General features: G+C 37.7%; 1 protein-coding gene across 7 annotated transcripts in view; it reads left to right on the top strand.

Annotated features, from left to right (window-relative positions):
• The window catches only part of TENM3 (teneurin transmembrane protein 3), a 327,557-nt gene that overhangs the window by 138,494 nt on the left and 165,014 nt on the right, over window positions 1-24,049 (top strand). Inside the window, exon 1 of one of the 7 annotated variants that reach the window (XM_061992051.1) lies at window positions 12,229-12,358. The exons of the other annotated variants lie outside the window; for them this stretch is intronic. The gene's annotated coding sequence lies outside the window, so the exon portion shown is untranslated. Of the gene's footprint in view, window positions 1-12,228; window positions 12,359-24,049 lie in introns of those variants that run through there. 7 annotated transcript variants of the gene reach the window in all.

Consider the following 24,049-nt stretch of genomic DNA (forward strand, 5'->3'; position numbering starts at 1 on the left):
ATACAAACAACGCAAAGAGAAGAAAGCTTCTCAGATAACTGAGCAAGAGAGCTGTTTCTTTGTCTTTATCTCTTTGTGTAGATACCATGGCATTTTGAGTGTAGGAGACTAATTCAAGTAGCATGTAGTAACAGCAACAGTGTCAGAAAACTGCATGTGTATTAGACATAAACATGGCAAAATCCAAAAGGAATTAAATGTCTGTAAACCTGGTTTCAACTCAATGTTTCTCTTTTTTCTCTGCAATTATAAATTGCAGAGAAATTTATTTGATGTGATTATATGGTCTGGTCCTTTCAGGATGAATATGTTTAGCTTTTAAGTGTTCCTGTGTAATCTTTTCCTTACATAGTGCTGCATTATTGAGCATCATATAAAATTAGTTACTTCGTGCTGATATGAATGTGGACAAAATCAAGCCATTAGTTTGCTTTTTCAGGGACTGCTCTCATAATTGGTTGCATTACTTCTTTTTACAAAAGAAGTGTTGTGTGAATAAAAATGTAATCTTGGCCAAGAACCTTTTAAAAAAGTGTCTTTTTCAGAGTGAAAAAAACACAGTCGAATAATAAATTAGTTTGTGTCTTTTCTTATCAGTAAGTGTTTCGGTAGATGTTTTGGAGTGGATAATCTTGGAAACCATATGCAATAAAGTATATGGAGAATTTTAGTTTTACAGGACAGGGCTTCCAGATCAATACCTTTAAATGCTTTCTGTACAGTAATTGACTTTTATCTGTCAGGTTTTACAGGTACAAAGAGATGTATCTTGAACATATAATGCTTCAACATTAATAATTTTTCAGGAACTCAGAGGCTTATACAGCTTCTGCTGGCAATCCTACCATTTAGACGAAGGGCAGTTGTTTCAGAGTTTGCAAAGCACTTAGATGAGAATTTCCTTTCATCTCTTTTCAAAGAAGATAGATAACCCCTGTCTGTCGGCAGATTTGGATGGCCCAGTTGGCATTTCCCTTGTCCTTGGACAAAGGCCCAACGATTCTGGAAGCAGCTTGGTAAAAGGGAGTTTGTTACCTTTGGCTCCTGTCAGGCATAAACAAGTATTTTCTCTCTCTTGGAATTCTCTGTATATGTATTTTGACCCATTCTTTTGGGCATTTTTCATTTTCATTGAGATCAAACCTCTTAGAAGTAACCAGTGTGGTTTACTTTAGTTTGTTTTTTGCTATTCTGAAGAGGTCAAATTGGCAAAGAAATAGAGATTACGTTTTTACTGGTGGATTTTATAGCTAACATTTCATTAAACTTTTATTAGAACCTGTTTTGTTCATTAGCACGTAACTTCATGAAAAGCTCTTTTGAACTGAAATTTTCAATATTTTGTGAGGACAAAGGGAATTTTTTACCTCCATTCAGCATTTTCTGACCTACCTAAGGTAATGTGAGTGATTTGTGTATTTTTTTTTCTTTTTTAAGAAATGTTATGTCTATGTTCTTCTGAACTTGAATTGGTAACTAACCATGTTTGAAATTTATGGGTTTAAATTCTACACGTATCTAGAGCATATGTCCTGCTAAGTATAAACACAGATGAAATGTTACAAAATTAAAAGCTATCAAATAAGGGCTTTATATAACTAGTCAAAATACATTCTATTTTAGATCACAATAATTTCTTACAGTGATAGATTGACTAAAAATGTGCAACTTTGTAGTGCCTTAAAAATACTATCTGAATTTTCTCACTAGTTAAAACATTATTGTTTATATATTCGTGTAAAAATAAGGGATGTTGTGAGGGTTTTTGTTTAATGCTGAATTTCCAGAGACACCTCAATAATGAGCCCAGCTTTCTCTGAGTTCTCAGTACCCAACAGTTTTTATTGTTCTCGGTTTTCTAAATTATCCCTCAATGAGACTAGACTTTGTCAAAATGTGTCCACAAAGTGCCACCTCCGGCCTATTTCAACACTGCTGCCTGAGCAGCTTTGGTAGTGAGCTAACTTTGGTGATCATGCGGCGGGTTTTCATTTAAGCTTTCCAGCTTCCTGCCTGTGGTGGTCTATTTGTTTCTAAGGTAGAAACATTTTCTCCACATGGGCAAAGCTGATAAGTTCTGATCCAGCAGAGAAATAAATTACATACTAGATGTAATGAGACATCAATGTCCAGTAAATGTCCTGTTGCTTGTGAGAGTAGTACTGCCTGAGACAACAGTCGATAATTTTCTGGTAATTCTCTTAATTCCTTCCATCCCCAAAATTCCTTTGTTAAGGAGTCACATTTAATATGGCAGGTAAAAAGCCTCAATAAGGAACAAAAGTTGAAAGTGTACCAGGAGAGGTAGATACTTTTGAAAATGGAGCAACCAAGAGCTAACAAAAATACCTACTCAGTTGTGTTTCCTTCAAGCGTACAAACGCTGTTCACTGATTAGACTAATCTGATGTTTTGTTAACAAGACTGCTTTCTCCTTTCTCATTGCCAAACTTACTCTTTTGCAAGCATCATGTGGTTCTTTAGTTTTATGGGGAATTTTATTGGTTTATATCAGTAAATCACAGAGCGTAGTGGCACTGGTGGTGACATTGCTGGTTCTGCTGGTCCTTCTAGGGCCGTGCTGGGAGGTACACAGGGCTCACCTCAGGAAGTGTGCCAGTCTCTGGGACAGCTTTCCATCAGAAGCTGGTAAAGATGGCAACAGTCAGTTCGTCCTTCCTGCTCCTCCTACTTTACTATGACACAGTCCTGATCTTTTGAAACAGCTAATGGTCAAAGAAATGTAGCTAACAGGGATGTAAATGACTGCGCTAAAAGAACTTATTTGAATATTGAGAAGATACTTTTATAGATTAATTTTATTGAACACTCGGCAATTTGTTGGTCTTTATTAGCTTCTGTCAAAATATCTTTACATTGCCATGTTCCCTTCTAAGAAAACAAGTCATACTCTGTGATATGCAAGCATAGGCAATCCAGCATTGTTAAAAGCTTATCTGGATGCTGTGCTTCAAAGATATCGTTCCCTTTATAACAAGGCAGCAGCTACACTAGTATCAAGAGCAGGCAAAACTGGAATCCCTGCCAGTGCTTTGACTGCTTTCCTTGTGTTGGGCCGAGTAGAAGAAAATCAAATTTAGTTAATTAGTATTTATTTTTATTCCTCTTTAGACTGCTTCTTACCAAGGTGGGTGGAATGAGGGTGAGAAATTACCTGATTCTGAGAACTGAATGATTCATGAGTCATTCTCTGAAGGTTTATATTCTCTTTAATAAGCCTCTCCCCTTCTCTCTTCCCCCCCAAAAAAAACAAACCCTGAGCCCCAACTTCTTTTGTGCTCTTCAAGATGTGTTTGTTGTCTATTCCAAAAGGACATGCTCTGCACACCCTCACTCCCAGCCCAGTTTAGCCCAAAGCAACACTGAAAATACAAAGTATGTAGGCTACCACAGAATGATGCTTGAAGAATGATAAACCAGATGTGACATGGCTCAATCCATTTCACTTCTAATAATAAAAAGTCCACAGATAGCAAGAATAAAAAAAGCGTTTCTTCAAAGGTTACTTTTTTAGATGATTACTCTTTATGAATTGCCATCTGAAAGAATATCAACATCCAGAAAAATTAGTCTTTTACAAAGGTCAGGACTGAGGGTGGAAATTTGGTAAACTCTTCAGCCTCATCATTGAGTGACTATAAGACATACAGACTGAGAGCAGCTGTCCTCCGTACACCAATTATAGTGTATGCCAGCAGCTCTATTTTTGATGCTCGGTTCCATTTCTGGAAATGCAGAGAAAAGCCTCATCTTTGGATTTTGCTCCCTGGATTTTGCTTCTCTCTGTTATGGGTTTGTAGTTTAGGGGTTTTTAAGATGAAAATCCTGGCAGGTTTTTGAGAAGGAGCTGTGTTTTGTTTACAGCACTGTGTGATGCTGAATTACTTGTTTGGTTTGTGCATTAATTGGTAAATAGGGAGTAGAGAGAATAACTGCACATCCCCTCCACTCAATAAAGACCTCTCTTGCCCTCTCCCACCCCCACGTAGTAGACAGTGAAGCAGTAAGTCTTAGCAGATGAGCCCAGGAGTGAATGTCTGTGACTGAGGCAGAAGCTCTTAGCCACAAGTGCCGTTGGTGTTGCATCCATACATCCATACACAGCTGTGGGAACATGCCTGTGTGCAGAGAGAACATGAGCCTTTAATTTGGCTAGATTTGCACAGGAACCAGCTCAGTGACTGCAGCAGGAGGGGACGAGGTCTGTGGCTGAGCTGTGCAGGGTTCGTGTGGGGACAGTGGCAACCATACAGTCCTGAGTGCTATGTTCCCTCAGAGACCTCCTGGCTGCAGTGCCACAGCTGCTGTCTGCTTCCTGCTGAGTTGCTGGCAAATGGTAGTGGCTTGGCCAAAACTGTGTCAGAGCTGATGCCTCCATGCCTGGGTGTGGCTGTCATCACAAGACAGAGGAGCTTAAATCCCAGCAGGTGCTCCAAATGGAGAGGTGACATTTTCATGTGAGAATTTTTACATCTCAAGTGGAGATATGAGCTAATGGAAACATTTTACAATCCGGTGTTGATTTCATCAGCTTGCTTCTGTCCAAAACATGCCACCTGCACCCCCCACCACCCCCCCCCAAAAAAGAAAGAAATTAGATGTCTTTGTAAAAATATGGAGACCTGTCACTTAAAATTATTTTCTGAGTGGAATGAGGACTTTCAGTCTTCTGGAAATAGCTCTCTGTTCCCCTTCCAACATTTCATGTGCCAACTTTTAATTAATATTGGGGGAAATAAAGTGGAAAGTTGAATTGAGCAGAATAGCTCCTAAAAATAAAACCTTCTCATGGTTTAACTCTAGCTGGTAATTGAGAGCCACACAGCCATTCACTCAGTCTTCACTTGCTTGTGGGATAGGGAGGAGAACCAGAACAAAGTCGAACTCATGGTTTGAAATAAGAATAGCTTAATAATTGAAATAAGTATTATGATAGTTGTCAGGGAAAGAAAGATAACAAAACCAAAGAAAGACAAGTGGTGCACAGTGTGATTGATCACTGTCTGATGTCCAGCCGTCCTTGAGAAGTGGCTGGCTATTCCTTGCTAACTTGTTCCAGTTTATATACTGACAATGATATTCTATGGTATGGAACATCCCTTTGGCTAGTTTAGGGCAGCTGTCGTGGCCATGCTTCCACCCAACTTCTTGTGCACCTCCTCTCTGGCAAAGCACGGGAATCTGAAAAGTCCTTCACTTAGGAAAAGAGCTATATAGGAACAACTGAACATCATTGTGTTATGAACATTTTTCTCATACTAAATCCAAAAGAGAACCCTGTACCAGCTACTAGGAAGGAAACTAACTTTATCCCAGCCAAAACCAGGACAAACCTGAATGCTGGAGATACTTGAGTTTTTAGTTCAGCTCATGAACTTTCTGCCTAACTGAATAGACTTTCGCTTTGCACCCAGCTCTTATGTTATAAGGTAATTCCTTTTGAAAATAATAATATGAAAGATAGTGAGAGCAATGCACTGTGGTTAGGATAAAATGCCAGTTAAGGCTCAAATTCTGCAATTTCTTTACAGACAAAACTCCCATTTAAAGTGAAGATGAGCACTGCCTGAACTCAGGATTGAAGAAGGAGCCATTGTGATCATGCAGTCTGACCCCTGTAAGAACAGGGCACTCCTTTTCATTTAGCAATCTGCTGAGCAGCAGCTGTTAAATTTCCCAAACCACCAAAATGCCTCGGACACAAAGTGTTTGCTTCAGAAATGAGTGTCAGTTCTAATGCATAACCATTTTTCTTAAAAAATCTTTTTCAGAAGACAATTACAAGCTTTGTATTGCAGACTGTGGTTATTATACTACACTTCCAAGAAGAAGAAGAGGGGGAAAAAAAACAACAAAACAAAGAAATCACAATATTTCAGGCCAGCATTTCTCTTGCTTACTAATGGGTTACTTTTGTTTCAAATCAATGTCCTCTGATTATAGTCTTGTAAAGTTTCAGTTTTCACAGTCTACAGAAGTAGTTGCAACTTTGCAAGTTAAAATACACGTCAAGATAATACTCTTGTTTCGTTTAGAAGTAATAACTTTTCAAGGAGATCCGGGAAAGGTAGATGTCATTTGTATTTAAGGTTTGCATCTGAGATGTAGTCACAGTTCATCAGCACTCAGAGGGGTTTGAAACTTGGAAAATACACTTCCAAGTTTAGGGGTAAAAGGGTTATTATCTCTTATGTGTACAAACAAAGCAAAACAAAACCAGTGAAATGGAAAACCCACAGTAGATTGCAAGCAATGTTTCCATGCATTTGAAAGCATTTCTTTTTAAAAGAAATCTTGGCACATAGTTCTTCTCACTGGAATGTTTTTCACTATAGATGGATATATACACTTACAAAAATAAGACTGTATATGTGCATGTGTGTGTTTGAAAGACTGTCTATACATCTGTTTTGCTGGGGAGATCTTCATGGTGTAGCTACAATGGTTGACTCTGATATAAGTAGATAAAAAGAACCGTGTTGCTTATAAATAATCGTTCTTTGTGTGCTATGCCATAATGCTTTTCAGTAGTCCTATTTGCATGTAGAGTTTTAATTAAGAGATAACTGTCACTGCAGGTTAACTGCAGAAGGCTGCAGTACCCAACAGAGAGATAAATGCCAATGCCAAGTCACACAGGTTGGAGAGCATACAGGGAGTCCATAATAAAAAATGAGTTTACAATTAAAACTCACTTATTACTAACTTACTGTGTTACGTGCAGAGATTATGAGGTCCAAAATCCTGTTGCTTAGGGTTACATACCAGGTTTGGGGGTTTTTAGGGGGCTGTTCCAGAGTCAATCTACAGCCAATACATTGGAAATTGAAACTTTGGGATACAATCCATAAGCTTGCTAGGAGGGTATAGGTGCCCTATTAGACAGGAGTGTGTTACAGCTTTCAGCACACTGGGAAGTCCTGGAACAGATTGCAAAGATTCATCTCAGCTTGATTCACAAGGGCTGTAAGTGTCCTTCGGTCTGTTTGAAAGTGTTTTTGTTTCTAATTAATTTAGCCAGAAGATACTTTATTTCTGACCTTCACAAACCACTGCCTGTCTGATACCAGTTTTGAAAGATCCCATTAACTGTTTTATTTAAAAAAAAAAAAAAGGCAACCTGTCTTTTTCCTCTTGTGAAGAGCAAAGTACAAAATGGATATATATAGCTACTGTTAGTGAGCCATTATATATATAACATTTTTCCACAGTATGTGGTATGTTTTTCAGTTTATATGACATAATAATGGCATTTGAAATAATATGAAATCTTCATTTCCATGAAGTCACCACCAAAAATCCCATTAATTTAAGAAAGGAGCTACCTACCTTGCCATTTGTAATTTAATACCATTTTCTTACTGCCATTGAAGTCAGTAAGTACTCTTTACCACTAACTTCAAAATAAGACTCTCCCTCTCTGTCTTTGAGATGCAGATAGAGAAATTTTCTTCTTCAGTCTCAGTGACAAGGGCTGCCAAGTCTGTGAAAGGAAAAATGCACTGTTCTGCCATTGCTAAAGAGCCTAAACAGAGCTGTCTACTCTTGTATTGCTTTAAGCAGCCGTCAGGAGTTGTGTGTAAGAGTTAGCTGTAGGGTTTGTGCATGCTGATTGAGATGAAAATAATGGCCCTTCAGATTTTTATAGTGAAATTACTTTTGCAAAGTATGTAACTCGCAATACATTCTACAAATAGGGAAGTGACAGTGCCACGATTTAAGAACTAACCTAGACAGAAGAACAAAAGTTCAGCGTTAAATTCATGAAGCATCAACGACTTTCCTGAACTAAAATGTGATTTTAAGTTTGTGTAGATTTTTAATTATAAAATAAGATAAACAAGTTTTTCCTTCTTTCTCATTGATATCATATTGCCGGCAAAATGCATCTGTTTTAAGAGTTTGAATCTGTTGAGAAATTGTTATAACTGCATGTATTTTAGGACTCTTCAGAGACATTATGGGTGAACTGTTCCAGCCTGCTCCTGTCCCCCAACAGCAGGAGATATTACTACTACTTTTGCATCCCACTTTTCTCTTAAACACCGTGTTCCAAAAGTGTCCAATGCTATTCTCTCTAAAATACATCTTGCGAAAATGCAGTGTGTAATTTTTCTATGCACCCATTGGTGTTGAGGCCAAGTGTTTCTGTAGCATGTGATGACAGATAAGAACGCTAAGTAGCTGTGAGATCCGTTCTTCTTAATACAACATAAATAAGCTTAAATGCTGCTAATGGCTTTTTTTTTTTTTTTAAAGGAAGGGATGTAGGTGACCTCTACATGACTGTAAGTTGTGCATTGTGGCCAGGTGGAAGTGCTCTATAGGCTTTGAGGTTGAAAGGACAACTCTATCCTGTGCTGCTCCAGCCCTTCCCATGCTCTGCATGAGGCCCCCTTGCTTCCCTGCTCTCGTACCCATGGTCTTAGGCTGCAGCAGTTGCCAGAGACTCAGCCTTAGGCTTACTTAAGCCTCAATATACTTAATACAAAAAGTCTTAAGTCCCACACATCCCTCTGCCTCCCATTACTACTAGTCCATTGATGGCAGTCTTCCCCGTTGTTTATTTGCTATTTTTTATTGGTTGCAGTTATCGTCACAGAATGGTCCCTTTCAGCTTTTCCATCAGTGACATCAGGTCTGCTTCCAACTTTCATTTTATACAGTCTTTTAGATCAGCACTCATCTTCACAGAGAAGAGTACAATTTTTTTAACATAAGTATTTAATGTATCAGTTATTAGCTCAGGTTGTTTCTTCCTTAACGTTCTTCTTACAACCAATTTTCCTTGCATTTTACTTTCTTTGCAGACTCATATTTCCTTAGCAAATTTATTCACATCTCCACATGCTGCTACATGGAGTCTATTCCTGACAGAATTTGCCTGTATTTGCAGCAAATCTTTTTTGAATTCTTGTGTGAGAGAACTTTTTCAGAAGAATATAAAGATAATTGAAAGCCATGTATTTTTGATTATGAAAATGCCAACAAATTAAAGTGTGTTTATCATCATGACTAGGCTAAAAGATGAGATTTAAGTACTCTTAAGCCCAATATATTTTATCCTGAAAAACAGCTTACTGGCTTACATTAAAGTCACATAGTAAAACTAAGAACATTTGCATTTTTGAAGTATCAACAAGGAATTTAGAGCAGAATAACAGAAATTTTAGTAGCTGTATACCAAAAGAAGCACAACATGGAGAAAATCAATATTTGATTTTTTTGTGGTTTTCCCTAGAATGAAATATTCTTTGCAACATGATATGCCTCCAAACTGTATGAAAAAAGTATTATATTAAATATAATTAGCTTTTGTCATACTTAGTGATTTTTCTAACTTATAAATGTGCCTGTTAAGACTTCAATAAGAGATCCTAACAAATACTTTAAAATGTTTTTCACTCCATGTCAAAAAAAATTGAAAATTGGAGAAGTATATGCACATCCTGTATGATCCCTCCTTCTGTTTTTTTCCTAATGTGTAGCTTACACTATAAATAGCAGTATCTGTCTTTTCAGTTAGAATCAAAGAGGAGCTCACTGCAGAAGTCATACTTTGCCAGTGCTGCATGAAGTTGTACAGAAATATGTATCCCAGCTGGTTGGCCTAGGGTTCCTGTAAAGAATTGGCTCATGCTGTAACCAGCTCCTTTTTCTCTGCAGCCCATATAACTTTGTGACAAGAACGGCCTGTCTGCTAGAATTAGGCCTATTTCTAAAAATCATATCACCATGGTTGCTTAATTTCCTGGTGGTGTTACAGCTCGAATTACCTGATTTTTGCAGTAGCAAATCTATGGCCATCAACTGTAGTAGTGGGAGCTTTGCTGATGACCCTACACTTCCAACCCATGCCTGACACACAGTGTTTTCTGAATGGAGAAACTACGTAAGCCAGAGCACCCAAGTGATGCTCTTCCCAGATGGCTACTTGTCAGTGCAGTGCAGTGTCAGCTAGCCATGTAGCACTGAGACAACTAATAAAATCAGAATGAGGGAATTTACAAAATAATTAAGGGACCTTGGACGTGACACAATTTCAGGCAACAGGATGTTTTATTTATGACTACCATTAGTGTAACCAAGACTCTGTTGTGTATGAAAGTTAATGAGTGTAAGTTGAAGAGGAGAGAGGTAGCATATTGAGAACAATGTGGTGCAGAAGCTTCACAGGTATTACTGATTGGCTTCAGACACTCTACATCTGGAACATATTAATATGGCTCTCCTTTCTAGTCAGAAAAGTCCAAAGCAAGTAAAGGAGATTTGTTCCAAGCTAAAATAAATAAATAAATATCATGGAGCTAATTTCTATTTGAGGGGAAAAAACCAGTTAACTATTATTGTATTTTTTTAAAAAAGGCTATCTAAATTGATTTAGGTACATCATAAATAATGCATTAAATACTCCATCAAGAATTAGCCACAAATTCAAGTTACTGAAGCAAGCAATGTAAACGATCACAGTGTAGCAAGAAAATCTGGTGTCACTTTTGTCGTAAACATAAGAATGTGCCCACTTGCAGATTTCCAAGTTGAGTCCTCTAAAATGTCATTCTCCCATTCGTGTTACTTGAGTTACTTTCCTTCCAGAACCAAACCTGAGTAAAAATACATATTGTGCTGTTCACTAGAAAAAGAGGTAAATGACACATAAAAAAGAAGCAGTTTGTGGTGAGGCTGTCATGGGTTTATTTACAGAGAAACTAGTTGGTTAGGACTTAGCAACGTGTTTTGGAGATCTTCAAGAAACTATGTGATGGGATAAACTGAATATGAAAAAAAGAAAATCAGCATGATTTCTAGCCGATATCATACAGGGAAGATGGAGGGAAGGTAATTCAAGCCAATATGATTTATTGTATTAAACTTAAATATAACATTGAGAGGTGCTACACCTCTCCATAATAATTTTATTGCCAAGAACCGTAAAAACAATTCATTCCAAGATAAAAAAATACCCTATTTTCCTTTAATTTAAATTTAGATTCATAGTTATGAGTAGTATCCATACAGGTTAATCTGATTTTTTAAACATAAAATATATAATAAACCTGTTTAATTTTCTAGTACAATTTCCCACCTACAGGCAATGTAATACTTTATTCAGAAGTAGTCTAGCAGTCTTACAGCATGATCTGTGCTGCCTAAATATTATGAGGAACCAATATTTCACAAGGTAAATTAGGTAACTCTTTACTGCTTACTGAGTCTCATTATTAGACTCATAGGATCATATAATGATTTGGATTGGAGGAGAACTTAAAGATCATTTAGTTCCAACCCACTGCCATAGGCAAGGAAACTTTCCACTAGACCAGGTTTCTCAAAACCTCATCCAGCCTGGCCTTGAACACGTCCATTTTCTGGCGAAGGATTAAATGCATTGTTACATATCCTAAAGCTTTATTTAAATCTGTTACCCTCCATTATGCCTTTATGATACTTTCAAGATGTAGAAATTGGGTGTAGTTGTTGCTTATGCATGCATTACAACAACTTGGGCAGATGGACTCATGTTTGACAGGTGAAATGTTTTAATAGGTTTTAAATAGTATATGTATCTGTGAAACACAGCTAAACACTTAAATTCCTGTCAGAACAATTCATATGCAAGACATTTAGGACTCTGAGTTTCCCTCTGTGTGTGAGCTTGGAAAACTCTTCCTGTTTATTCACTTACTATTTTCTTCCGTAAGTAGATTTTAGACGGGAGTGTTCCACTGAAAGAAGCAACCCTGTATTTGGCCGTATTTTTCAGTCCTTTTTTTTTTTCGCTAAACACTTGAAAAAGTAGGAAACACTGTGTTTTCCCAGTGGTTGTACAACAAATATTTCATCTTGGTCTTTCAGCACCTGTTCCTCTGTCCTTCTGTGTTGCAGAGACATTGGAATTCCAAGTAGTGATAGATGCTGTCCATTGAAATAGCAAGTCATAGCATAGCACTGTTATGTTTTCTAAAGCACTTAAACCAATTTATTACAGGCAATTGTCACATTTTCTTTGTCTATCTCTTTTTATTGTTTGAAGTAGACTTTTGGTGATGCACAAAAAAAACCCAATTATTACTTGCTCGTGTGCTATCTTGACCCATATTTTAAATTTTTTTCTATTTTTTTATAGGTCCTCCCATGCCATCCTCCTCATCTAGTCCATCAGTTACTGAACATTTACACTCCCCTCCTCCATCACCCAATCTCCATGACAACCAGAGGTGGTTATTAAGTAATAATGCCAGCCAGCCAGTTCAGGACTCTGATACAGATGAGGACTATACTGCCAGCTCATATCTAGTACAGACCGGTACTGTTTCAGTGTCTGTCCCAGGTCATGGTAAGAAGAGGACACTTCGTCCATAGCTTGAATACCTTTTTATTTTCCATCCTCTTACAAAATTGCCTAATAAAAACTAAATATAGCAAAATTATCTTTTTTTTTTAAATTATTTTCCTCTAAATGTTGCAAATGATGTTTCTGCTTTACTGTAGGGTAAAGTAATTTCTAATATATAAAAACTCATTTAAGTTATTTTAAAATGCATTACTTATATGAAGCAATAGCCATTAATATTTATTATGTAATGTAATATGTAGCCTTTAGTTGTACTTTCTAAAGAGTAAGCTGAAGTTGGTTTAACTGTCATGGTGTTTGACTTCAGAATAATGAAAAAGTTATCTGTTACTAGCTCATCAAGTTGAGCAGGTTCCAGACATTTCTTTAGTTTCCCTGACACAGAAGAACAGAATTTATACATTACTGGATATGGCACTCTAGACTGAGGAGAGGGATCTAGACAAAGAAAGCTGTGTGGTTAGAGAAGGGAACAGTGACTCCTGAGAGATGTCATTTATCTATTTCTCGTAACCAACAGGAGCAACATGAACTTGAAACACCAGTGCCCACTTACACGTGCCCTAAGAAATCACATTTTTACTACTGCTTTTTTTTAATAGGCACAGAGTTCCATTTTTGTTGTATGAGTGAACAGATTTTCTTCGGGTAGGCAGACTGGAAGAATAATTTGTTAATTCACAGCCCTGCCCCAGCAGTTTTGTAAAGCTTGGAACAAGCTTCTTCATTTTCTAAGAACTATTTCTGGCCTTTGATTTTAAAGAACTTTCCTTCAGATGAACCACTAGAGGGAGTTTGGAGAAATATTTTTCTACAAATTGCACATCAGTTGATTGGACAGAACTGATTTGCAGAGCAAAAGATACTAGCTTTGAGCTTCTCTTCTGAGCTTTGATTGCAATTTTGGTGTTATGTTTAAAAGGCCAACCTGCTGAGAGAAACCGTGTATGTAAATTTGACAACCTCTTTTTTTTTTCTTCTGCTTTCATGTTAGGAGCTTGGGTTAAGATCTGTAAAATTAACAACGATAAGTTTCTTTCTGCATGTTCAACTTGCTCAATATTTAGTCTGTGAATAACTCCCAAATAAATAGTAATACATTGTGATATTCAGGGTATGTTGTGAAGATGTCTCTTTTCCTTTATGTCTAGGAAATTAAGTCTGTTACAAAATGTATACATTATCTAAAAGGTAGCCTAGTTTGATTCCATAAGTCAATACTTTTAGATTACTGTATCCACCAGCCCTTACGCTACACATGAAAAATACAAAAGCAAGAGAAGGCTCTTAAAAAGTTTCAATAGTTCTTACAACTCATAGTGTCTCAAGAAGGATTCATCTTTCCTCTAGGTTTTAGCATTTTGCTGCTTCTAATATTTTCAAATTTGCCTGCCTGAGTTTGCCAACCTTGAGGAAAATTCCATAGCCCCTTTCATCGCAGACTAGTCAAAATAGTTTCAGCTGGTCCCATGGCAAGTCAAGTCTTGGTCTTTCAGCAGGACAAAATAAGGGGGATTTTGGTAACAAAGAGGACAGAAGTTAACACTGTGGTGTAAGTTGAGAGAGTTGCCATTGGTAATACTTTTGCTAAGCCAAAAGGAAATGCAGCATACTAAGTACATGTTCCTTTTCCCGTCCCCTCTCCCTTCCGTCTGTGTTCCTATCTCCTTTATCTGCTCATGTCTGAGATTTGCCTCTTCATTGTCTATTTGCACTAGAAGTACTTGAAGTTTCTGCTTCCCACTGTCAAAGAATTAAATTAATGATTTATATACACTCATAATCTAGTAGTGCAGGCAGTATAAGACAATGATCTTTTTGGCTCTCCACAATACTAGACTTGTTTTTAGAAGTGCTTCAACTTGTCAACCACAGATACTGTATTTGTGATTGCCACAATTTAAGAAGTGTTTATTTGCTTTTCTGCTGGCCAAAGAGAAGACCGTAGGTGTGCTGATAGCAGCCTTCTATCCCTGCAGTCAGCTGCAGAATCAGGGTTTACGTTACTTAAAGATTCTTTCTACTCAGCACATATACGAATACTGCTTGGAACACCTACTTGACGTGGTTTCTCATATCTTAAACTGTTGGCCTATTGATGGGTAAAAAAAACCATTCTTTGTAAAACAGGCAAGAAGAGAATTCAATAACTAAGCTAGTATTGCTAAGTTAGCTACAACTTTCTTCTCGATGATTTACTTTGTTGTGTAGCCTTTTTATCTGTATGTAGATCTCTCCAAATCTACTCTAGAAAAAAAATATCATTTAATCATGGCCTTTGGCACAGTCTTATTTGAGTATTATATTTTTATTTTAGCTAAAATGATAAGTAGTACAGCGTATGTAGCACTTTCCCAGAAGGAAGGGTGGGGATTTATCACCAGTTGTCTTTTCTTTTGCATCTGGATTAATTAAATTTTCCATGCTATCTAATGTTAATGTGTATAAAATAACTCCACTGCCATATTCAGAATGATTTTGTCCAGTGTTTATATTGGCAGGGGGTTGGTGATCACTTGTGAAGCATTTAGGATTAAAAACGTACTGAATGAAAACAATTATATTATTGAATTCTTACCAGTTATATTGACTTTATGTGAATAGCAAGTTAAATTACCCCCTCTGTAGTCTATGCAAACATCTGTTTGTTTTCCTTCAGTGTGAGTTCATTTCATCAATATAGTTTATTTGATCAATTCCTTCAAAATGTAAAGGATCTGATTATGTATATAGAATTATATTAATTTAAGCCTTTGAGTTTGATTTGTTTGTTTTGTTAACCAATGGGAATTAACATTCATTTGAGGAACTGGCTAAAAGAGAAATGAGAATTACTAAAATCAGTTGTCAAGTGCTCACCAAATGAGAAGAAAAAGTCTTTGTGAAGGTACTACTAGTAGCTTTAAAAATTCAGATGAAGACAGGACTTCAGTGGACAGTTTGCTAGGAGCCATTTAATTTCAGTAAAAGCAGTGTGTTAATAGGTTGTGAAACTGAGGAGGAGGTAAGTTTTTGGACCACCAGTCATAACAGTATTCATAGTACATCGTACATTTACATAGTACGTCCAATTTATTCTACTTGATCCTCTTCTCCACAGTGCAACACAGTATACTGGCTCTGTTCCAGCAGACAAACTGTTTGTCTGCTCATTTCAGAACCTTTTACTAGTTTTATTGTTTTTTGAAAGAATAGTGAACTGAAATATAAGAAACAGGGGCATAGGAACATATCTGCAGGGGAGAGAAATGGTTATTTAAGAGAGAGGGATGGTGAACTAGGAGCTGGGAGAAGACAATTCTTGAATGTGACTGAGGTGGAAAGGATTTCTTTATGTAATACATTTTTCTTACAAACAACACAAGTCATGTAAAGTCTGTATTTAAGCATCTTGATAAGCTTTTTAATTTTTTTCCACCAAAAATTATGGATTAGTCAGAATTTGGCAGGGAATTGATTGAAATCAGTAGTAGCTTATCTTCCACACAGACATGTAGATATGGCATTTAAGGATCTGGTCTAATGGTGGACATAGCACTACTAGGTTAACAGTTGGACTCAATGATCTTAAAGTTCTTTTGCAACCTAAACGCTTCTGTTATTCTGTTTATTAGTGTGAGAAAGGCAGTGCTAAAGTCTTGTTAAGCAGAGATTATGAAGAAAAGATAAGTGTTCACTGTCAACACTACTAGTTGCTTACTGCTGGCAATAGAGATGAAAAATCTAGATTAGAAATTCAGATTTAAGGGCTTTTACCCTTTAAGTTGAAAATATTATGGCAGAATCATCAAATGCAAAATAAATGTATTTCACCGCAGCATTTCTACACAGTGTGTTTGAGCATTTAAGTTGTACAAGGTTCTCATATTGCTTAGCAGTTTGTGATGATAGTTCATCTGATGGGAAGATCTGAAAAAAAATTCAATGTAAAGTGGTTTTCAGTTGTTCTTAATCAAGAATGTGCCAAGTGATACACAATAAACAAGAATTTGATCCAGCCACATAGGAGTTGCAGGTTGATGGACTTTTCAATTGAAAATATCCAAGCTTTCCTGCAAGGAGAAAATAGTAAAAAAGTGAAATCTAGATTATAACTCTGAATTTCAATTTATGAAGGAGAAAAAATAATCTAATAAGGCTGGTTGAATAACTTATAAGAACACTTCATATTCAGAGGTCTCGTAGGATATCTCACTACAGACAACAAATGTTCAGTGGCATAATTCTCTTATAAACACAATTGAGGACTTCAGTTCATGATGACTCATTAGAATTTGATGGGAAGGGTATCTGTCAGACAGAAATGATTATTGTTTTATCATACCACAGTGTTGAGAAGCCAAAATCATAGCCTTCTGCTTTTGTATGAATACCTGAGAGAACACATACCAAATGGTCAAGCCTAGCAGCAGTAATGACCAGATGCAACACACGTGAAAGGTGTAGGTGTGAATTTTGTTAAGGGTTTGGCGTTTTTTTTTTTTACACTTCAGTTTTTACCTCCAACTACAATTTTTTATTTTGCTGTGTAGATATCTCAATTAATGTATGTCATGGTTCAGGCCCATCCAGGAACAAAAGACCACAATTAGACTTAAGTACCGCAGACTTAAGAAGTCACAAAGGACAGGGAGGGCTTAATGGCGGCTTATGATCTTGGACAATACAGACAAAGCTACTCAGCTTGGAGAAGAGAACAGAAAATAATTTAATCCACCACCAACCAAAACATAATTAACGGAAAACAACAAAGTGATACAACAATGAAGAACACAACCAGCCTTTTAAGACCACCTTCTCCACACCCCTCCCCTCTTCCCCGAGTTCAGAGCCCTGAGCCCGGTGTCTTTATCTCCTCTCCCCATGAATGGCTCAGGAGGACAGAGAATAGAAGTTTCAGTCAGTCTTTTCTCGATGGATCCTGCCGTTTGTCTCTCCTCAGGGCAGACAGGTTCCTTGCCAGTCTCCCCTGCTCCAGCACAGGGTACCTCACACACCCGGCAGCCCTGCACAGGCCACTCCAACGTGTGTTCATCCCGAGGGCTGCAGCTCCTCTCCTCCTCCTGTCTGTGTCTCTGGCCCGCGGGTTCTCCAGCACGGCCTGTGCCATGGCCACCTCCTCACACAGTCTCCTACCCGTCCAGGCACACTCACCCAGAGCTGCTGGTGGCTCTCAGTCCTGCCATTGCCCTCCATGGATTGCAAGGGTACAGCCTGCGTTCTTGCCACAGGTTGCAGAGGGATCTCCAGTCTGGCGTTCCTCCTTCCTTCTTCCTTCTCTGACTGTGAGGTCCACACGATCATGTCATCCTACTCACTTCAAATTCCCATCCTTAAATAGTGATGGCAGAGGCACCAGATTGGCCCAGTCAGGCTGGAGGTGGGTCCGAACCTCAGAGCTGGGGGAAAAGTCCGAGAACTCTTTACCAGGCCTGCACTGCAGCCTCCTGTTACGAAGCAAAAGCGTCTCCTCGCAAAACCATGGCAAGATGTGACCACTGTAACAAAGCAATCTGCCATTTCCTTTTCTGCCTTTCCCTTCTTAGCAGGTGCAAATAGAAGTGAAGTGTGAATGACTCTGTCCAGTGTACATGAAGGGATTTGTGTTAAATGTTAGTGGAAGACACAAGTGACTTTAAGGCATCTTTTCGTCCTTTGCAGCACCTGCTCTTCCCCCTGTGAGGGTGGGAAGAGGAGAATGTGATTTCTCCCTTGTAAGAATGCTAGAGAATATTGGAATTCTCCAATTCACGGGTTGGAGAACCTGTGGATATTGAAAAGACCCACTGCAAATTAAGTCAGTCCTAGCCAACGTCATGGGAAGTACCTCATGAAATTTTCAGACAGTCCTCCTTTAGTGCCAGATGAGCTCTTCCCAGCCCTTGTTCCATCCCTGTTTTACTATAGTTATTCCATAAGGGAAACTACATCTGCTGCTGAACTAGAACTTAGCAGCTAGACAGTCACCTACCATGTAATTAACAGCAGTGTGGTTCTAATTATTTGGGAATAAAAGGAGCCAGGAGGGGAAAGGGCGGGTGGGGTTGGAAGTGCCTGGGGGAAAAAGGAAATACAAACATGATGGTGGGAGAGCAAAAGCTTAAAAGCTGTTTAGCTTGAGGTGGTTTTTTGAGTTTTTTTTTTTTATCTTGGTGAAGTGTAAATTTGCTTCATTTTATCTCTGTCATTCTGCAAAGTGTCAGTTCATCCAAATTCCCTAGAAACACTGTGGGTATCCACACACCTTTTTTTTTTTTTCACTGTCATCTTACACATTATCTAATAAGATTTTTTTTTTTAACCTCTTACCTCATAGTTCATGATAAATTAAGTTTTGTGGTGGTTGTATCAGTACATACAGTTTGTCTTCAGGTCTCACACCAGTCCTAAGATGTGTTACTTGAAAAATGAATTCAGACCTGTTTGGTTTGAATTAGTCTGTGATAATAAATTAAGAATAATAGATCAAACTAGGAGGAATTGTGTTGAAGAACATCATGGGGATATATTATAATCTTGGTTTTATTTAACATCGTTATTAGTTATATGGGTGAAGGAATAAAAATGGCACTAATAAAATTTCCTAATAATACTAAATAGTTAGGAATCTGAGTGCCAACTGGGGACAAAATGTTAATAGAAAAGGACAGAGAATGATCATTAATTGTATGTCCAGAAACTAATAAAGTGGAACTAGAACTGAAAAATGTAAGCTGGTCGGAGATGCAAGGTATTGAGGAAAATCTGAGAAGTGGTGACACAGAATTTGAATCAGACATAAGTCTGCAACATAGTCTTAGAAGTACAGTTTGAGTTGGGTTTACAGATACATCAACAAAGAGGGAGTCATATACTCCATCAATGCAGTATAAGTTTTGAATTTGGACTTCTTGGTTTTTTCAAAGTACCTGTCAAATTCTCTTATTATGTTTAAAATTATTGGCATTTATTTTACTATTCAAATATATTTGCATGAAAACAGTTAGGAGATTAGAGATATTAACATATGGGAAGAGATAAGAGAATAAAACTTTGACTCGGTACATAGTCTAAACACTAATTAAGTGCTGACAAAGGGAAACCAGTAAACCAAGATGAAATGGAACATGTTGTATACCATGTTAGAGATACAATTAAAAAAAACCAGGATGAAAATAAAGGAAAGATAAGGCATATTAACAGGAAAAACTATCTAACGGTGAATTGGGTTAAGAATCGAAAATCATAGAATCGTTTTTGTTCGAAAAGACCTTTCAGGTCATCAAGTCCAACCAATAACTTAACACTGCCAAGCCCACTACTAAACCATGTCCCTCAAGCACCTTATCTATGCGTCTGTATACTATCTCAAGGGATGGTATCTCCTAGGCAGTCCATCCCAGTGTCTGACAAGCCTCTCAGTAAAAAAGTACTTCCTAATCTGCAGTCTAAACCTCCCCTGGCACAACTTGAGCACATTTCCTCATGTCATAGAATGTCCTATCACTTGTGACTTCGGACCAATCCCCACTTGACTACAACCTCCTTTCAGGTAGTTGTAGAGAGTGGTCATGTCTCCTCTCAGCCTCCTCTTCTCCAGGCTGAAGATCCCCAGTTCCCTTAGCCGCTCCTCATAGGACTTGTGCTGTAAATCCTTCACCAACTTTGTTGACTGTCTCTGAAAAAACTCCAGAACCTCAGTGGCTTTCTTGTAGTGAAGGGCCCAGAACTGAACGCAATATCTGAGTTGCTGAGTACAGGGGTACAATGACTTCCCTGGTCCTGCTGATCACACTGTTTCTGATACAAGCCATTCTGTAATTAAGCCAAAATGCCATTGGACACTTTGGCCAGCCAGGCAAGATTGATATCTAAGATACCTAAGTCTGTATCAAGAAAAGTGACAGAAACTGTCACTTTGTAACATGAAATCAAAATAAATAAAAATGAGAGTCATACTACTGAAAAGAAACCTATATTCACTTAGGAGAAGGTGTACTGAGGCAACTTCCTGTAGCTTTTCTAGTAATACCTGCATGAATTTCAAATCAGGTTTACATGAGTTTGTAGGTTACAACATTGTCATACTAAAGCTGTGGTAGGTGTGTTTCATTAGCAGCATGGGTGTTGCACTGCATTGTCTGTTTAAATATAACAGGAAACTACAGTTTGTCCTTTAGCCCAGAGTTCACTTTGAAATTGTGGACACCTTCCACAATAAATGACTTGCAAAACAGACACTTTGCCTTCTCACTTACTGGGCCATTTTATGTCCTACAGAATTACAAAACAAAGTTGCCTGTTCTCAGTGAAGACTGCCGATGTCTCCTGGGCATGTGCATATTCATGTAAATATTTCGTAAGCAAAAATGTTTGATACCCATAAATTCAGAATGCCCATGGTGCTGAGTAGAGGTATTTGACAAGCTTTCTGTAAATGTGGAATAAATTCATGCTATAAAAATACATGCTTGCTTTTTTTCTGAGGCAAGAAACTGTTGTATTTCAGCCACTGTGTAGCAGTGCTTACAGGCTTCCTTGGTAGCTACAGGGGTACTTAATCTCTTTACAGTAAAAAATCAGACAATGCAAGAAGGCCAGTAGCCTTTAGGTACAGATCGACAAATTTATGTGTTGCACATGCTTGAGGAAAATATAGTTGCTTTTAAAAACTTTAAAAATTGTGCTTTGCATACTAGCCAATTTATTTTTGATCCCTTTTTGATACTTGACCTCAATTTCATGAATCGATCTTTTTATCCTCTTCAGTTTTTAAGCCAAATTTCTGTCAACATTGTTCCCTTAATATACAAAAATGTACATTTGTTCAGTTTAATTAAGCATTCAGTCTGTTTGCCAAGAGCAAATTACAATTCCCCAATCTCACCCTCACCCCTCCAAAATCAAATTTTACAAAGTGGTGGGCAATTAGTTCTCATATCTGATTGTTGTAAGTCATGTTTTTCTTACAGATTGTTGTAGTTTTCGATCTCTGTTACTTAATAGAAGAGCCAAGACCAATTATTTCTCCTCAGATTCTGGCCTTTGTAGCCATCAAAGAACATTCTCCCCCACACCTCCTGTATCATTAGCTGCAAATCATCTTTCCAAAGATGATTTCGGCCTCTTCACAAATCAAAGGATTCAGAGTGATAAATTATCCATCTTATACTTGAATGCATGCCAGATGGGACAACCTGCCAACTGTGTATCATTCTGTGGATACAATCTGATGTAGAGACATTTCCTCTCCTCCTCCCTTCCCCGTAAAAAAGTCGTATTACAAAAAATCATGCAAGTTAAGAAAATCTGTGAAGATAAATTGATTCTGAAATGCAGTGCAATAGAAAAGCAGTATATAGTTTTATCAAAGGAAGAAAGCTGCATTCAAATGTCAGATCACTTAAACTGAACAAACATGTACCTGGCAGTATAGATGAACATGAGTGTCAAAAATGCATCCCTTCCCTGCTTGCCAGCTCTTACACACACATCGTTTCGTGTGACTAGCTTGATTGCAGAACAGACATTTCTGCTTGCAAGATAAGTAGCTTGATTTTAAATCCTGTCACAATTTGTTAACAGAAGAATCCTGAAGTTGTGATTGGAAATGGACATGTACTGTTCTCGTGAGGGAAAGTAGACTCTACCGAGTTTATGGCAGAAGTCAGTTTGCAGTATAGAGGTGAAAGAAGAAGGAAACATAGAGAGTTTATTTTCATTATAAATTACAGAGATGAGGACCTTATCCAGCTTAGGCTGACTTCTAGAGATAGAAATGGTGTGCAGGCACATAGCAAATAACTTGTTTGAGGTCAGGATCAGACCAAGTGTCTTGCATCATAGAATCGTTACAGTTGGAAAAAGCCTTTAAGATCATCAAGTCCAACCACTAACCTAACACTGTCATCACTACATTAAACTCTGATATTTACGGTTTTTCATTATTTTATTTCAGGGAAAAGTCCAATATTTTTAACTCTACCACAATACAAGGTTTTTATTAAAGCTTTATTTAAGAAGAGAGTGCTCAAGATCTTACACTTGCTCCCATTTCTTCATCACTTAGTGGCAACAGCCTGAACTTAGTTTTACAAGCTCTTATTGCTTCTGATGCTCACCAAGCCTTGATAGCTTTGAGAATACAAAAGTTCTTCAAGAAACATAAAAATGAGATGAAGGTTGTTAAAAGAGTTCTGATAAAATCTTTTTTCACCCCCCCTATTTTTTTTTTAAATCTTCTGGTTTCATCGTCTTTGGCTGTTTGTGCTGGAAGTTGTTTTTCTGAAAGTTATGGGATTTTCCAATCTGTGAAAGCTTGGTCAGTCATTTAATTTTTGTGTTTGTTTCAGTTGAATTAGAATTAGTTGTTCATGCTCATTGTAAGGAGTTGATGTTTTGGAGAGCACCGCATGTCTGCCAGCTCCTGTTGATTGTGGAAAACTTTCTTCCTTCAGATGGGCCTGAGTCTTTAGTTACTGTTGAAGAAAACTGTACAAATACATAAAGTGACTGATTTATTCCTTAATTCTGCTGAATGCTGATGATTACTAAGGCCTGATTCTGCACTTCTGAGGACAGACAGGTTGCTCTTGGATTAAATAGAAGTTGCCAGTGATGGTTAATACAGGAGTCAAGTCATTGTAATGCAACTGCAACACATGTTTTATTCTGTAGGATTGAAAAAGTCTCTACAGTAAAAAAGTAGAGCATTTAACAAAAATTAAAAATCTAATTTGTCTTCTTTTTGGCTTCCATTTTAACTCAGTTTTGGACAGCTGTAAGTTGGAGGATGATGTTTTAGTGCTTTAAACAATGATGCTTGCTGGAAATAAACAGGAGTCTCACAAATTCAGCTTGCAGATGCTTGTCTTGCACAGGGGAAATACTGAGGATTTTGTGCTTGAGTCATTAAGCAAAAAATGTATGGATATGCATTGGATGACTGAGAAAACAGAGCTTGTCTCAAAGTTGCTTTGAAAAATAAAAGGCTAAACATTTGGTGCCTTTAATTTAACATTCTTTATCTTTTTAAATATTATCGGTGATTTTAAAAGCTGAAAGCCTATGCTTAAAGCGTAATTTCTCTGTTCTTCTACCTCATACACAAAAGATTTCTCCATTTACTATCTTTCAGTATCTGACGTAGGATTGACATGAATTTCTTTGTCACTAAGCCATTAGGAGTTACACAGGAGCAATAACCCTCCTTTTTAAGGATGCAGAGATCTGACTAGAAGGCACATCAGTCTTTCTCTCTCATGCAAGGCCAAGGATTCCTATTGTCAGATGCAGTGGGCATGAAAGCAGCAATTTTACAGCACAAAAACTCCAATAACATTTACTGCGGTTGGCTGAGACTGCAATGCACACAGGCACTGCTCAGTCTTGGTTGCTTAAGCACCAGCTTCCCTTGGCTTTTTGCCAGCCTGCTTGCTCCAAAGAGACAAGTCCTTTAAGGGGAAAGAGTTTTCCTTGTAACTTGCTGTGGGGTAAACAGACCATTCAGGCATAGTTTATTGCATTACATACTTGACTATGCATTCTGGAATGTAGCAAAGTAATTGGTAGAATTATTTTATTTGTTAGAATTCATAGGTATGAGATACGTTCTCTGAGCCAGGAGGAAAAAAAAAAAGGCTTTTTCCTCTCTGCTAAGTTGCTGATCATTTCTTACAAAGGACTAAAAATATT

Source organism: Colius striatus, chromosome 3 (genome assembly GCF_028858725.1).
Source record: "Colius striatus isolate bColStr4 chromosome 3, bColStr4.1.hap1, whole genome shotgun sequence".
Classification (NCBI taxonomy): Eukaryota; Metazoa; Chordata; class Aves; order Coliiformes; family Coliidae; genus Colius; species Colius striatus.